Here is an 18,375-nt window from a genome sequence, read left to right as displayed (position 1 = left end):
GCGCAGGCTCAGCGGCCATGGCTCACGGGCCCAGCCGCTCCGCGGCACGTGGGATCCTCCCGGACCGGGGCACGAACCCGCGTCCCCCGCACCGGCAGGCGGACTCCCAACCACTGCGCCACCAGGGAAGCCCGAGGCAGACACATTTAAAAAAAATGTCCCAATACTTCATGTCTAAAAATTGGGAAACCAACTTCTCCATCTGACCCTGATGAAAAAGAGAAGAGATAAAGAAATTCTAAGTTGTAGTTGAGTATATATATTAAACTTTAAATTGTGGCCATAGTGGCTAGAAATCAGATTCAAGGTCAATTTATGGTGAAAATAGTTGTCATTTTATTTAGTTTATGACTTAAAAAGGTAAATACCATTGGTTGTTTTATATGTAGGATCCAGTTTTGGAAAATTTTACATGAAAAGGAGAAAGAATCTTCCAATATAAAATTAAAATGTAATCAGGAATAGTAAAAACAATACAGTTGTTAATTCAGCCCTGAAGAAGACAAGACTCCAGGTCCAAAAGCCTCACAGACTAACTCCGACAAATGTGACCCACGGGAGATGTAGGATGACCTGGAGGTGTTGGAATTGGATGTACATATCTATTGCTCTATGTTACAGCTAGAGGATTTAAGAGACCCCAAAACTAATGAATATTACAAGCAACCAGAAACTCCCTTGACAGCCATGTATACATGTGTAAAATAACAAAGAATCTGAATGCAAGTGTTTGTACTTCATCGCTCAGTTTGAAATTCTATCCAATTCATTCAAGCCCAGAGAAATGTGCAGATTTAGCAAGAATCGCTCCCTTCCTTGAAACAAAATATTAATGTTACCACTGATGCACCCACTTTTCTAGGCATTCTTCATTTCAGATGTTCTTAATAGAACTCTGACACTGCATCCAATCAATCCATATTAAAGGGCCAGCAATAGGATTTGACATTTCTTCTGGAAAATTACGCGTGCTAATATAAAATCTGGGCATTTGCCACAAAGTTATTTTGTGTTAAGTGAAAACTGCTGCTTAAGAAAACAAAAAAATTTTGCCTGAAGAAAATTTGGAACTTTTTATCCAGCTTAATTTGATATTGAAATTTAAAAAATGAGGCAGGATAAATATATTGCTTTTTCTATGCTGATATTAAGGCATCAAATGAAACTACTTTCGCTGTTTGTGTCCTTGTGTTTTCTGTGTACAATTTATCTCATATTAAGATTAACTTTAGGGATTTCCCTGGTGGTGCAGTGGTTAAGAATCTGCCTGTCAATGCAGGGGACAAAGGTTTGATCCCTGGTCTGGGAAGATCCCACATGCCGTGGAGCAACTAAGCCTGTGCACCACAATTACTGAGTCTGCACTCTAGAGCCCACGAGCCACAGCTACTGAGCCTGCATGCCATAACTACTGAAGCCTGTGCACCTAGAACCTGTGCTCCACAACAAGAGAAGCAACCGCAATGAGAAGCCTGTGCACCACAACGAAGAGTAGCCCCCGCTTGCTGAAACTAGAGAGAGCCCACGTACAGCAGCAAAGACCCAATGCAACCAAAAATAAGTAAATAAATAAATTAATTTTAAAAAATAGATGAGGAACAAGCATATCTAAAAATAAAAAGATTAACTTTAAAACAATAAACTTTTTGAAAGTAATAAAATTTAGCTTGAGGGAAAAACTATCAGTTAAACTTTGGGTGGACTGGGCTAATTGGACAACCAGACATATTACACAGTCTCTTTCTAGAAAGACTGTGGTTATATTGTGGATAGTTTATATCTTCTCCTAAAATATAAAATATTATTATATAATAGCAAGAATAATTGAACTCATTAACTTTAGCCTGATATAATGGATGTCTTTTTTCACGGGCCCAGCCGCTCCGCGGCATGTGGGATCTTCCCATACCGGGGCGCGAACCCGGTTCCCCTGCATCGGCAGGCAGACGCGCAACCACTGCGCCACCAGGGAAACCCTGGATGTCTTTAATGTTAGAATCATCATGTTCAAGATTTGGACATTTAAAAAGGCATTGAATATTTACTGTAGCCCTACTTCTTTAATAATTATATTCCATAATATATACTGATTTGTATTGGCCAAAATCTGATTTCTAATACCATTAATTCAATCCAATCCATGTTTGTTCAGTTTTTTTACAAGACAAAAAGACAAATTCAAAAATCTCATATTGGTAAAGTCACATTTAATAATAATAGACTAGATGAGCATGAAAGTTCAAAAGTTATAGGCATCAACACTCCATGCTCTATGACAATTAGCTGGCCAGAGAGATTCTAAGTTTTGCTTGGACCTCCCTAGCCTCTCCTTTTCTACCCAAGCTCTTGAGTTTAGATAGCTTCAGAAATTGGTCAGGGATCATCTTCTTTTCTCTGTCTAGGCTCTCTGCCTAGGTAATCTTACCCCCATACAGGGCTCTACAAAACTTCTACAGCACAGACCACTCACCCAATCTCCAACTGCCTTTCACAACTTCACTTGGATGTTACATGTCCATTTTAGAATCTATTCTCGACAGAGTCATATTTCAAAAATGTGAACGAGATCATACTTATTTTCTGGTTAAATTTCTTCAGTGACTTCCATTTCTCTTAGAATAAAATTCAAATTCCTTACCATGGTCTAAAAGGCCCTGCCTGATGATTTCTTTCTAATTCTTCATGTCCTCTCTCATTGCTCATAGCTATTCTGGTTTTCTTTCTTTTCCTTGCAGGAACTAAATCTTTACTCTTTTCAGGCCTTTACACTAGGCTCCTGGACTGCTCTGCTTTTCCTGCAGCTGTTCCCCTGTGCTGCTTATCCTCAAGTCAAGGACCAAAGACCACCCTCTCAGAGACTTTCTTTGACCACCTCCCTAAAGTCTCTTTTCCCATTTGCTCTCCTCCTCACCCAGCTATTTTTCATCTTAGTATTAATGACAATCTGAAACTATCTTCATTTTGAAATATTTTGACCTCTATAAATGCACTTTTGTTCTCCCACCCTTCCTAATTGTGTCCTACTCCCTCTTCAGTTAGCGGCCTCCACTGTCTCAGGAAGGATTAGGGTTGCTACAGCATGAATGCGAGGAAAAGACGGAATCAGGGTTCTGCCTATTTCAGTGACAGCAGTTAGGAAACACGAAGCCTTTTGATTTTATAAGAGCTTTTTAAAAAGAAAAGGGTTTTTCAAAAATACAACCTACTGAGTGGGAGAAAATATTTGCAAATGATATGATTGATAAAGGATTAATATCCAACATATATAATAGCTCATGCAACTCAACATCAAAAAAATAAACCACCTGATTAAAAAATGAGCAGAAGAACTGAACAGACGTTTTTCCAAAGAGGAAATGCAGATGGCCGACACACGAAAAGATGCCCGACATCGTTAACCATCAGGAAAATGCGAATCAAAACCACAATGAGACATCACCTCACACCTGTCAGAAAGGCTATCATCAAAAAGAACACAAATAACAAATGTTGGCCAGGGTGTGGAGAAAAGGGAGCCTTCCTACACTGTTGGTGGGAATGTAAATTGGTACAGCCACTGTAGAAAACAGTATGAAGTTTTCTCAAAAGACTAAAAATAGAACTACCATATGACCTGGCAATTCCACTCCTGGGTATATATCTGAAAAAAACAAAGAACACAAATTCGAAAATATACATGCACCCCAATGTTCATAGCAGCATTATTTCCAATAGCCAAGATATGGAAGCAACCTAAGTGTCCATCAAAAGATGAATGGATAAAGATGTGGTGTATACACACACACACACACACACACACACACAATGGAATACTACTCAGCCATAAAGAAGAACGAAAATTTGCCATTTGCAGCAACATGGATGGAGTTGGAGGGCATTATGCTAAGTGAAATGAGTCAGACAGAGGAAAACAAATACTGTATGATATCACTTATATGTGGAATCTAAAAAAATACAACAAACTAGTGAACATAACAAAAAGGAAGCAGACTCACAGATACAGAGAACAAATTAGTGGTTACAAGCATGGGGGAGGGGCAACATAGTGGTGGGAGAGTGGGAGGTACAAACTATTGGGTGTAAGATAGGCTCAAGGATGTATTGTACAACATGGGGATGTTGCCAATATTTTGTAATAACTGTAAATGGAAAGTAACCTTTAAAAATTGTATAAAAATTAAAAAATTAAAAAAATAGTAATAATAAAAAAAAGAAAAGTGTTTTTGAGGAGGAAAATTTCTTTTCCTAAAGTTCAGAAGGAGTTTCAGTTTATCCATACATGATAGTTTTAAAAGAAAGTAGACTGAAAAGTATTGGTTGTTGTAGAAAATGAAGCACTGTGGAAAGTATAAATGAGGATTAAGTGGGGTAGAGGTGAGGAGCTTTAATTAATTCGACCATTCTCACAGACTGAAGTCCACTCCCCCTGCCTCTAATAGAGACTCAGAGACTTTCTGGGATTGACTCTTAGCTTTCCTGTCTACTAGCTGAGAGTCTTTGAGCCAGATGCCCTAGTTATCTTTTCCATAAAATTAAGATAACATTTCTTACCTCATAGACTCTTGAGGATTAAAGTAGTAGTTAATACATATAGAGCAATTAGAACAGTGTCTAACACATAGTGAGAGCTCAGTATTCACTAGTTTTCATTAATATCTATATAACAACCTCTCGTTCATTGTTTAAAATTGTTTAGGCCTCATCCTCTCTCTGAAGACTTTAAGGTTATCCCTTTTCTAACCCCTCCTCCCCTAATAACGTACTCAAAGTATTTGCACCTCTGTTCTTTGTAACTGCTTGAATTACTCAGTCTCATGAAGAAATTTACTGCCTATCCAAAATTGGTTAACTAGATAAAGATAGGTTAAATTTTTCTCAATTACTTCCAATTCCTTTTAAAGGAACAAAGGTTTCTGTAGTGGTAATTTCTTAGAAATATATTTAAATAAAATTGTGGATTTGTAGAATTTTAAATTACAGGTAAAGTTTATTTTCCCAAAGGAACTTTATCAGGCACACTGTTAACTTAAATTTAAAAAAAAGAGCTCAGAGAATTTATATGCTATTCTCAAGCATTAAACTTTTATAAACTAAAAATTTCTCTAAGTGATTTATTACTGGGAGGGGCAGTATACCCTTCTTACATTCTGATTCTAATGTTAATGTCCTCATCATATACTTATGGCATTATTATTATAAGAACATGAAATCATATTCCAATTATTCTCAATTGCATGTTGCCATGACTTCTTCCCTCTGAGAGACTGCATGACTTAAAAGTATATCACATTCATTGTGGGAACTTCTAGAAATCACACTAATTAAGTGCACATGGAAAAATTAGTTAGCATTCCAGGGTTGCTTCATAGGCTATACTTAGATAACAGATTAGCACAAATGGAGCAAGAACAGTAAAATAAACCATAGTCAAAGAAATGATAAATTATAAACCTGTGCCCTACATACCTTCTACCTTACAAGATTGCTACTAATCATTTATTATATAGATGCTTCTAAAAATACATGTTGAATCAATAACTACTATTTCTGGAATCCTTTATAATTTGCCTAACAGATTGCTATTGATATATATCAGAAAACAACTCTGGAGATTAAGTTTCTAATCATCAATGAGAGTGATTCAGCTGTAATCTAAATCTCCAAACAATAAATCTATTTTGGTAAAATGATGAATTTCATCTTTAGTCCTAGAAGTTAACATATCAGTGATCTAAATAGTTTTATTAATATAATTAGGATCTTTTGACTTTGTTTATGAAACACTTTCTCTTTCCCACCTTGGTGTTTCCTTTCTGCATCAAAGCTCCCCTAAATCTAACCTTATGCCCCAAACTTCCCAAACTAAATGTCAACAAAACTATAATGCTTTTCAACTTAATTCTCACAAAGTGGGCCAGTTTAATGTAAAAATGTTAATTTGTCTTTTTTTTACCCATCCCCCTCCTCCACCCTGACAACGCCCACTCCTGCTATAGAGGTCTGTTCTTTTTTTTTTTTTTTTTTTTTTTTTTTTTTGCGGTACGCGGGCCTCTCACTGTTGTGGCCTCTCCCGTTGCGGAGCACAGGCTCCGGACGCGCAGGCTCAGCGGCCATGGCTCACGGGCCCAGCCACTCCGAGGCATGTGGGATCCTCCCGGACCGGGGTACGAACCCGTGTCCCCTGCATCGGCAGGCAGACTCTCAACCACTGTGCCACCAGGGAAGCCCGAGGTCTGTCCTTTAATGGTCTTTAGCTTCTATTTTCTCATCAACCTTTACCTGTCTTGCGTTCCATTCCCTCAGGGCTTTGGAGTGATGATCAGATCATCTGAGAAACTAACTTGAGTTAATGTAATGTATTGAAGTAGTACTGCCTATGGTCGTATGATAGGATGGATATAAAACACAGAATCTGAGTATATATGAGCTCAGAAGGCAGAGATCATCAGTTACCAGGCATGGGAACTGGAACCAGCTGGTCAGATTCTACCACGATTAGGAAAAAACTTTGTTTCTGGTTTGTTGTATAGCTTATGGTATATATTTTAAGGTTTGGTACTTTAAAGAAAATAAATTTAATGACTAGTAAAATCCATCAGTTAGAGAACACAATGTTTAAAAAAATCTCATGGAGGACTTCCCTGGTGGTTAAGACTCCACACTTCCAATGCAGGGGGCACGGGTTCGATCCCTGGTTGGGGAAGTTCTGCATGTTGTGCGGCGCAGCCAAAAAAAAAAAATCTCATGGAATAAATAGGTGTCATTGGAACAAAAATTTAATGAATTAGAATTAAGTGGCTATTGTAATACATGCCTTCTCATTAGATATTACTTTCCTTGAGCATGTTCTGACGCACCAACCTAAAGGCCAAGTGACTTCGTTCTTCCTAGAATGGCAATTAATTTCCCAGCATAACACACCCTGGAATGTATTATTGTGGTTTTAAAATGGTCTGTATAGTGGCAAATTTGTCATAATTAAGAGGTTTTGCAGAAAATAATAACATGCCTATTAAAGTATTAAGTGAAAATTTTCCTAATTACAAATGTTAACATGTGTGAGGATTTATATATATATATAACATATAATTTAATATACTTTATTAATTCATATGATTTTATATATAATTATATATGTATATATAATTTAAAACTCATCTCAACTTTTTCCAGATTTAGTTCATACATTTTTCTCCATGTAACTTATTTAATTGTTGTCCTCCTTCTTAAATATAAAACTTCTGAGGAGACTGATGGACCAAAAATAAGGTAAATGAAGTCTTCATGAACTTAAAAAGCAAATAAACTAACAGCTACGTTAGTAAGGGTAGGGAGTAACAGGTGACTTCTCACACTACTAGGGAAGATGTATATTGCTTTTTTATTTTCTGGAGGTCAATTTGGTCTTCATAGCAAATGCCTTAAAATTGTACACACCTTTTCTATCTAAAAATTCCCCCTTCTAGAGATTTATCCTAAATAAATAATTAGATAAAAGTATAAAGTTGCATATACAGGAATGTTCACTGTAGCACTGTATATCGTATTAAAATAATGCTAATCATCTAAAAGTATAAAACGAAGAACTTGATTAAATATATTATGGTATATAGCTACAATGAACAATTCATACTTTACAATTATTATGCAGGTTACATATATTAACATGGGAAATATTTACATGTGTTCAATGAAAAAAGTCAGATTATAAATATTATATATAGTATAACCAATTTGTATTTTAAAAATATGAATTTATATGTGAACGTCTGTGTACGTGTGTGTATGCACTTTCTCATGTATGAAAAATGTCTACATTTACAGCACTGTGTATGAATGTCCCATGATGAAGAAAATGTTCTGAATCTCTGCTGACCAGTACAATAGTCTCTAGCTGCTTGTGGCTGCTGAGCGCTTGAAGTGTGGCTAGTGCAACCGGGAAACTGAATTTTTAACTTCAATTTTAAATACCACATGTGGCTAGTGTCTACCGTACTGGGCAGCACCGATCAGGAAGGGTATATACCATGATACTAACAGTGGTTATGATTTACTGTTATTTTCTTTCTTTTGCCTTTTTAATTTCTAAGGTTTCAAGTGAACGTATATTACATATGTGATGAGAAACGAATAAGGGTTCCTTTTTGAGAGGTCAAGGAGAGAATTCAAGCTTAGGTCTCGGAGTTTAATAACCCGGATTTGAGTACCAGTTCTGCTATTTATTGGCTACATTATTTATTACTTGAAATTTCTAAGCCTGTGTCATACCTGTAACATCTTTTCTGTTATTACAATTTCATGGTGTTTTTTGTTTTAATAAATATATTTATTTTTGGCTGCCTTGGGTCTTCGTTGCTGTGCGTGGGCTTTCTCTAGTTGCGGCGAGCGGCAGCTACTCTTCGTTGCGGTGCGCGGGCTTCTCATTGCAGTGGTTTCTCTTGCTGCAGAGCATGGGTTCTGGGAGCACGGGCTTAGTAGTTGTGGCACGCGGGCTCACGGGCTTAGTTGTGGTTCATGGGCTTAGTTGCTCCGCGGCAAGTGGGATCTTCCCGGACCAGGGCTCGAACCCGTGTCCCCTGCTTCGGCAGGCGGATTCCTAACCACTGCGCCAGCAGGGAAGTCCCCATTTCATGGTGATTTTGATTAGATTGTTAATATTTGTGACCAATATATTTCTAAATAGAAAAACTTAAGAGTAAAGCATCCTTTCTTTACCTTGGAATTTCTATGTGGAGAATGAAAGAATGGAGAAAAAAAATGTAAGAATCCTGAAACTGACTATGATCATAATGTTGATGAAATAGGAAATAAAACTAAAAGCTTACACAAAGTGAAAGAGTGGCCACATTTACCAAAAGCAAATGAAATTATGTGAGACATTTATTAGATGAAACCTTTGGCATACGTCTTATAACCATTAACCATTTTAATATGGCGTAATAAAAATAAAAACATTTGTCTTAGAATATCTCACTGATTAGATGAGCTATCCAAAACATTAATAGAAACTATGCACTGTCATTTAATTAAATTTCACTATTAAATTTTAAAATCCACGACTATGCAATAAAAATATGAAATTTTGTATGCCCAGTATGTAATAACATGGTAGTCAAAAAGTAGTTCTCTGTTTTAAGAGATTGGTAAAGCATCTTCTTAAGATAATATTTGTAAATTCAGGAGAACCCTACTTAAAGAGTTCTTAATTCAATGAAAAGGGTCAATGTTTCATGAGGTCAATAGAAATGCTATGATGACAGTACTTTTAAAAATATAGCAACACTTTAAAAGCATTTACTTAGAAATCAGATGAACACAGAATTATGAATTTTATATTCATAAATGAAATCAGGCATAGAGTATAATGACACTTGGAAGCTAACATTAAAAAAGACTCAAAAAGCTCTGTCCCTAAGATGTCCATAGGGAATAATGTTTTTAAAGACTACTGAATGTATATTAGGATATTCTTGTAGGATTCAAATGAGATGCCAGGGACTTCCCGTGTGGTCCAGTGGATAAGACTCCGCACTCCCAATGCAGGGGACACGGGTTTGATCCCTGGTCAGGGAACTAAGATCCCACATGCCACATGCCACACGGCATGGGCAAAAAACAACAGCAACAAAAAAAAAAACAAATGAGATGCCAAAAGAAATACACTAACATTACACAGAAAAATAAAAGACATAGAAAGATGTTGATTAAACATATTAAGTATGAGAAATAAAAAGAATATTGCAACTATACTAATGATTAGATTGAAGTGTTAATACTTACTTTTAATCTCTGTTTTAGACATACTCGTTTGTGACCTGACCATTTAGGTAGCTACAAGGATGAAAGACCAAAGATGACACTGAAATATGAGAAAATAGATATTTTTCTAAACTGAGAGGTTTCTAATTTATAAATTCCAATTCTTTCTTCTATGTTTCTTAAGGAATTAACTGAAGTCGTGATCACAAACCACTAAACAATAACTATTTTCAAGACCCAGGGAGACTTGCCAGATACCAATGGGCTAGATTATAAGTGCAAATAACTACAAGGATGGAAAATAACAATGTTATTGAGTCGTTTGTTGAGACGTCATTTGTTGAGACGTGGATGGATCTAGAGACCATCATACAGAGTGAAGTAAGTCAGAAAGAGAAAAACAAATATCGTATATTAACGCATGTATGTGGAACCTAGAAAAATGGTACAGATGAACCGGTTTGCAGGGCAGAAATTGAGACACAGATGTAGAGAACAAACGTATGGACACCAAGGGGGGAAAGCAGCGGGGGGTGGTGATGGTGGTGTGCTGAATTGGGCAATTGGGATTGACATGTATACACTGATGTGTATAAAATTGATGACTAATAAGAACCTGCTGTATAAAAAATAAAATAAAATTCAAAAAAAAGAAGCTATAGATTCATAACATCAACTACATAACTCAGAAAATATTGATACATATTTCAAAGAAATATTTATAGTCATTTACAGACCATGGATTAAAAAAAAACACCTCAAAACAAAAAAAACAATTTGGCCCTTTTTCTTTCTTTGAATGTTATTAAAAATGCAATTATTTCTAAGTTCTTGCATTTGAGCAAGAGATAGCAATGTTATAGTGCTTTGTAGCTTATAAAATATTTTGCAGGTCACCTTTGTAGTTTTACCATAAAACTATGAGTTAAGATTGATGAAGATGAGAATTTTACAAATGAGAAAGCTTAGAGAAATTAGTAAATTTTCTAAAATAAGTGGCGCTAGTGGGACTTGAACCTAGGTTCCCTGATTTTAAGGCTGGTCTCCTGGCCTTTATGATCACTCCGAGGCAGAATCAGAACAAGTACATAGATGTTTATTGATCCAAATCAAATTATTGATCAAATTATTGATCCAAATTTCCTTTATGCATTCCCAGAACTAGGGGATGAAGCCCTGAAGAATCTTTTCTCCTCATCACTACCCTCCCTCCCCTCCGAATAGCAAAGGCAGTATGGCTCCTTCCTGGTACCCAATTATTCCTGCTTTGAGGTAGGCATGCATGCCCTTCTGTTTGGGATACAACACATCATTACCATATGCTTAAAAAATAAACTCCAGTCTAGACCTGCTGATTCTTTTAATAACATGCAATATCAAACTCATATATAAGCATTATTATAAACTGCTATCTGAAATGTCAGGAAACTATTGTCCCAGGGACAGCAAATCATTAGATCCCTGTAATTACTTAGTTGTAAAGCAAAACTTGTAACAGGAAAGAGATATTTGGTGTGTCACTTCCAATTGTCTGGTTCTTCTTCTCTCCTGAGAATTCTCATACTAAAACAAACAAGCCCTTCACACCAGGCAAATTAAAACTCAGTCTGTGATAGATCAATAAATTATCTGTGGCTACATAACACTAGCACAGAAAATAAGTTTGGGACTCTCCAAGTCAAAATAAAATATAAGGTAAGGCTGCATTGACTATTGTATGTGTGTATGTGTTTTCAACAATTATAACCTGCTTTCCATGAGTCCACAGAAATGTTTGTACACCCTTTGGAACAAGTGACCCTTAAAGCCCAGATATTGATCTCCACGATTTCTCACACCGTTGAAGCCTTCCTATGTGCATAATGGGCACATGGAAGGAATTTCATAAAAGCTATTTCCAACCTGTAAAATAATTTAAAATAATAAGCATGTTGGTGTTGAGGAACACCTTTTAATTCAGTCAGGCTTCTCTGCAGGGTAAGGTTAAAATCTGAGCTGTGAAAACAACTGTTCTTTATAATTCTGACAGAATGTACATTTTCCTTATCAGGTAAGAAAAACCCCAAGTAACTTAATCATGTTTTAAACAAGTCATCTTAATTTTCATGTTAATATTTGTAATATCACTAACAGTGACTTTGAAAGAGTAAGCATAAAATAAATGTAGAATTCATGTTCAAATTAATATATGAATTAGTTTTTAATTTTGAATATTTCTTGAGCATTTATTATGTGCTTGGCATTAAGCTAAATCTCTACATTATCTTGGTTACCTCTTATTAATAATCCTATGGGTCTAAAAAGGATTACGTCCATGTTATACATTTATTTTCTATATTAGCATTTCCCAGTATGTTCCATAGGTCATTAGTTCTAAAAAATATTCAATGAAAAAGAGGGCTCTGTGGTTGAAATCTGTATCACTGTTCCTCTTGGAGATTTAACACATACCTTATAAAGGATATGAGAGTTAACAACATTAATGGCCTGAAAAAGAAAACCAATATGATCTTTTCAATAGCCATGGAAAAATAATTTGACAAAATTCAACAGCCAGTCATGATAACATCTCTCAGCAAACTAAGAATAGAAGGGGACTCCTTCAACCTGGTAAAGGGAATTTACAAAACAACCTAGAGTTACCTATCATATTTAATGGTGAAAGAATGAATGTTCTCTCCCTAAGATCACCCCAAGGTAAGGATGTTCCCTTCACTACTTCTGTTCAGCAATGTCCTGGAGATTCCAGCCAGTGAAACAAAACAGGAAAAATAAATACAATTAATCCAGATCAGAAAGTAAGAAGTAAAACTTTCTTTATTCATAGATGACATGATTGCCAATTTAGAAAATCCTACAGAGTCAACAAAAAAGTCACTAGAACTAATAGGTGAGTACAGTAGACCTGCAGATAGGATATCAATTATATTTCTAAATACTAGTAACAAACAATTGCAACTTTAAATTAAAAGAAGTCATTTACAATAGCATAAAAACATAAAACACTTTGGGACATATCTTTTAAAAATGTAAATTATTTGTATGCTGAAAACTACAAGACATGAATTAAAGAAGTTAAAGAACACCCAAATAATACCAAATTCATGGATTGCAAGCTCAATGTTGTTAAGATGTCAATTCTCCCAAAATTTACCTCTAGATTAAACAAAATCCCAACTAAATCCCAACAGACTTTTCTTTAGGATTAACAAGCTGATTTTAAAATTTTTATGGAAATGCAAAGGATCCAGAGTAGCCAAAATCATTCTGGAAAAGAACAAAACTGGGGGACTCAACGACTTGATTTCAAGATCATAAAGCTATAAAGCTATAGTAATCAGTGTGGCATTGGCCTACAGATAAACATATAAATATATAGAACAGTATAGTCTAGTTGATTTTTGACAAAAGCAATCCAATGGGGAAATTTAATTTTCAATTGTTTTCAACTGCTTGAAAAGGCTATATAGTCTTTTCAAACAATTACCATATGACCAAGCAATGTCTCTCAAAGAGGAATGAAAATATATGTCCACACAAAGACCTGTTCACAAATATTCATAGCAGTGTTATTCCTAATGCTATAAAAACTGTAAACAACCCACCAATCACTGAAAGGATAAACAAGTTGTGGTACACGTATGCAATTTAATACCACTCAGCAATAAAAAGAATTAATTACATGCATGATACATGCAACATCAAGATGAATCTAAAAACATTATGTTAGGTAAAAGAAATCAGATACAAAAAGCTACAAACTGTATGATTATATGCCATCCTGAAAAGGACAAAATTATAGAGACAGAAATCAGATCAGTGTTTGCCATGGGCTGAGGCTGGGGGAAAGGGAATGACTGAAAAACAGATGGAAGAACTCTTTGGAGTTATAAAAATGTTCTATATCTCTAAAAATTTTTCTTAAATTGAAGTATAGTTGCTTTACAATACTATATTAGTTTCAGGTATAAACCACAGGGATTCAATGTTTTTACAGATTATACTCCATTTAAAATTGTTATAGGGCTTCCCTGGTGGCGCAGTGGTTGAGAGTCCGCCTGCCGATGCAGGGGACACGGGTTCGTGCCCCGGTCCGGGAAGATCCCACATGCCGCGGAGCGGCTGGGCCGGTGAGCCATGGCCGCTGAGCCTGAGCGTGCGGAGCCTGTGCTCCGCAACGGGAGAGGCCACGGCAGTGAGAGGCCCGCGTACGTACCGCAAAAAAAAAAAAAAAAAAAAAAAAGAAAAACAAACAAAAAAAATTGTTATAAAATATTGACTATATTCCCTATTCTGTACCATGTGTCCTTGTAGCTTATGTATTTATTTTATAAATGGTAGTTTGTACCTCTTAATCCCCTTTCCCTCTTTCCACTGGTAATCATTAGTTTGCTCCCTATATCTGTAAGTCTGTTTTATCTATTTGTTTGTTTTATTTTTTAGATTCCACATGTAAGTGATATCATACAGTATTTGTCTTTCTCTGTCTGACTTATTTCACTAAGCATAATACCCTCTAGGTCCATCAATGTTGCAAATGGTAAAATTTCATTCTTTTTTATGGCTGAGTAATATTCCAGGGTGTGTGTGTGTGTGTGTGTGTGTGTGTGTGTGTGTGTGTGTATAAATATCACATATCTTCTTTACCCATTCATCTGTTAATGGACACTTAGGTTCTTCCATATCTTGGGTATTGTAAATAATGCTGCTATGAACACTGGGGTGCATGTATCTTTTTGAGTTAGTGTTCTCATTTTCTTTGAATATATACCTAGGAGTGGAATTGCTGGATCACAATGTAGTTCTATTTTTAGTTTTTTGAGGACTCTCCATACTGTTTTCCATAGTGGCTGCACCAATTTACATTTCCACAAACAGTGTACTAGGGTTCCCTTTTCTCGCCAACATTTGTTATCTGTGGTCTCTTTGATGATAGCTATTCCGGAAAATGTCCTATATCTTGGCCACGGAGTGGTTAGACAACTGTGTACATTTGTCGAAAATGGTAGAACTATACATTTAAAAAGAGTAAATTTTACTGCAGGTAAATTAAACCTTAATGAATCTAACTCAAGCAAAAAAAGGTCTCTCAGAATTACTTCAGTAAGAAACTGGTTTAAATATATATATTTTTAACATCTTTATTGGAGTATAATTGCTTTACAATGGTGTGTCAGTTTCTGCTTTATAACAAAGTGAATCAGCTATACATATACATATACCCCATATCTCCTCCCTCTTGCGTCTCCCTCCCACCCTCCCTATCCCACCCCTCTAGGTGGTCACAAAGCACCAAGCTGATCTCCCTGTGCTATGCGGCTGCTTCCCACTAGCTATCTATTCTACATTTGGTAGTGTATATATGTCCATGCCACTCTCTCACTTCGTCCCAGCTTACCCTTCCCCCTCCCCGTGTCCTCAAGTCCATTCTCTACGTCTGCGTCTTTATGGTTTAAATATTTTTTAACTTTAAGTTTTCTAAGATTATTTTTTACTGAAAACATTTTGCAACTTTTCTCATCCTATAGAAGTCTTTATTATGCTCTACACTATATATATGATATATATTTATATCTTATAATATATTTTAAATATATTTATAATTTATAAATAGTTATAAACTTTTATATTTATAGTTATAGAAATGAAGGAAACTTTCTTAAAGTTAATTTTGAGGACCATAGACATAATAGAGACTAAACATTGTATTAGAGAGACTAATAGGACTCAAATCCTAATAGAGACTCAAACGTCCATGTGTTTGAGTACTACCCCTCAGAGAAGCAGTATAGAAGAGTTCCCAGAAGAAAAGTGTTTCACATTTAAATTATGTCTATTATTAGATACTGCAATAGCTGTTGAGAATGCAGAGTTCAAAGACAGATTCTTGCCCATTGGTTGCTCAGAAATAAATGTGGGAGATAGGCAAATCAACTGTTATTGAAAATTCAGCATGATACACAGTGTTATAGGTGTTTACATAGTGATAAGGAAGCACTTAAGAGGCTCATACAGTTCTAATTCAGAGAGGGCTAGTCATGGAATAGCTCAAGGAAGCGTTCCTTGGTGATGCCTGGGTTGAATTTAGCTGGGCATAGAATGTGGGACGGGGGAGGGAGGAGCACTGCAGCAGAAGGAAAAGCATGAGATTATATTATCGATATCTTTGAGAGAATATTCAAGTGGTTCAGTATTGTTGGGATACAAAGAGTTTGTGGAGGTTTTAATCAGGGGAATGATGTCAGATTTGAGTTTTACAAGGAAATTCTAATTGCAATGTGGAGGTTACTGAAGAGGTAAGACTAAAACAGAGAAACCAGTTAGGAGGCCCTTGTGGTCTCTGAGGTGGGAAATAAATAGGGTGTAAACTTGGTAGTGGTAATGGACATGGAAAAGAGAAGACATATGATAGAAATATTTAGAAGGTAGATTTGATATTATTTGAAGACTGAGTGGACACTGAGAGTGAGGAGAGATTGAAGGAGAGATTCTTTCTGGGTTTTGTTAAGAAAACATTTAAGTGTTGTTCCAGATAAGAATCCTTCTCAAATTACTAGCATGACACATAAAACAATATTTATACATTATTATTTCTTACAATCCCCTGCAGTATGAAAAAGGCAGGAGATTCTCAAAAACTGCTTGACCAATGAAAGAATTAGAATAGTAGAGAATTAAATGTCCATAATTTCAGATTTTGGGAATAGGCAGATGAGAGAATTTTTTAAATAGAATTTCAAGAAACTGTAATTGTTTTCAAGGCCCAGAAAGTACAATTCCTTCCAAAGCTGTAACTGTCAAAACATATGAAAGATTTTGTAAGATTAAAAGCTCAGTATCTTACTTTTGATACCTAAAGTATGTTAAAAATTTGAAGATAGTTAATAATAAAAAATATGAAGCTCTTTTAGTGATATCAAAGTTACTTAGGCGTACTATTTCTTTAAATCTTTAAAAATATTTTAATTTGTATTTTTCTTATAAAGAACTGTAATTTCCTATTGCTATTTTTTTAACATCTTTATTGGAGTATAACTGCTTTATAATATTGTGTTAGTTTCTGCTGTATAACAAAGTGAATCAGCTATATGTATACATATATCCTCATATCTCCTCCCTCTTGTGTCTCCCTCCCCCCCTCCCTCCCACCCTCCCTATTCCACCCCTCTAGGTGGTCACAAAGCACTGAGCTGATCTCCCTGTGCTATGCGGCTGCTTCCCACTAGCTATCTATTTTACATCTGGTAGTGTATTTATGTCCATGCCACTCTCAATAGACTTTCCCTTGAAAAAGCATTTGCATGATTTATATACATTTAACAAAAGTAACTCAGTAAATTATCCACCTTACTGGCCACACTCATTAATCTTTTCCATTCTGTTCAAATGCCCATTCCTATTCTTATCCTTCTTATTTTCAGTTGAAGACCTCACTTCCCAGTTTACCAACGAAATAAAGACATCCAGCCTGAACTCCCTCACTCTCCTCTGTCCCTCCCAAACTTCTGGAAGGAATTTTTCCTTCATGGAAAATGATTTCTAGTGAAAAGCGGCTGACTTTCAGGTATATTGCACAAAAAAAAACTAAATATGAACCTTCCTAGTGTTGTGATATATGAGTTGAATATTGATTTAAAACTTGAGCTGGATTTACAACCTGACTTTGACTTATTCAATTACAGATAAAGAAACTAAGGCCCAAAGAGGTTCAATAACAGTCCATGGTGACCAAATAACTTTCTTCACCTTAAAAGGTCTGTTCTCATTCTAAAAATCTATTATCCTATGATTAAAAAGAAAATCTATGACTAGATTATGGGTAATAGAGAGAAAAATACAAAATAAATTGGCTGTAATTTATCAAAATAAAAGCAGACTATGGTTATTTAAAATCTAGTTATGAAGAGGCAAAAAATAAAGAGTATATCAGTGTATATTTATTTATTTTAAAAAATTATTAACCGTCTACCAGGAACTCTTCTAGGCTGTGGGGATACAAGCAATACAAAACAGACAATAATTCCTCCTTTCTGGGCTTACATTCTAGTGAAGGGTGACAGAGAATACAAAACGAAATAAGCAAAACTATGCATCACATCAGATGATGAGAAGTGCTATGGAATAACAGAGAAGAAGTATGCTAATTACGAAGAGTTGGGTAGAGGGAGAGTTACCCTAAATAGGGTCATTGGGGAAGTTCTCACTAGGAAGGTGACATTGGAGCAAAGATTTGAAACAGAAAGAATAATCCACATAATGATTAGGGAGTGGGGGACAGGGACATGGTGGGAAGGTAGGGGGATGCAGGGAAGCGATCTTTTTAGGCAGAATGAAAAGCAAGTACAAAAGCTTGAGGTGGTACCATTTCTAGCAGGTTTCATGAACAAGAGGCCAGAACAAGAAGGCCAATGGGGCTAAGCAGAGGGATGGAGGATTAACATGCAGTAGAATAGGAAGGTCTTAGAAGAGCAGCTTGCTGTAAGGTCTTATCTTTATAATGAAACAGAAGCTATTGCAAGATGTTTGAGTAAAGAAATGATGTGATCTAACTTATCTTTTAAAAGGCCCATTTGGACTTTTATATTGACTATAAGAGAGCAAGGGGTTAAGCAGGAA

The sequence above is a fragment of the Physeter macrocephalus genome, chromosome 15, assembly GCF_002837175.3.
Source record: "Physeter macrocephalus isolate SW-GA chromosome 15, ASM283717v5, whole genome shotgun sequence".
In the NCBI taxonomy this organism is placed as follows: domain Eukaryota; kingdom Metazoa; phylum Chordata; class Mammalia; order Artiodactyla; family Physeteridae; genus Physeter; species Physeter macrocephalus.
Note: the sequence above shows the minus strand (reverse complement) of the source record.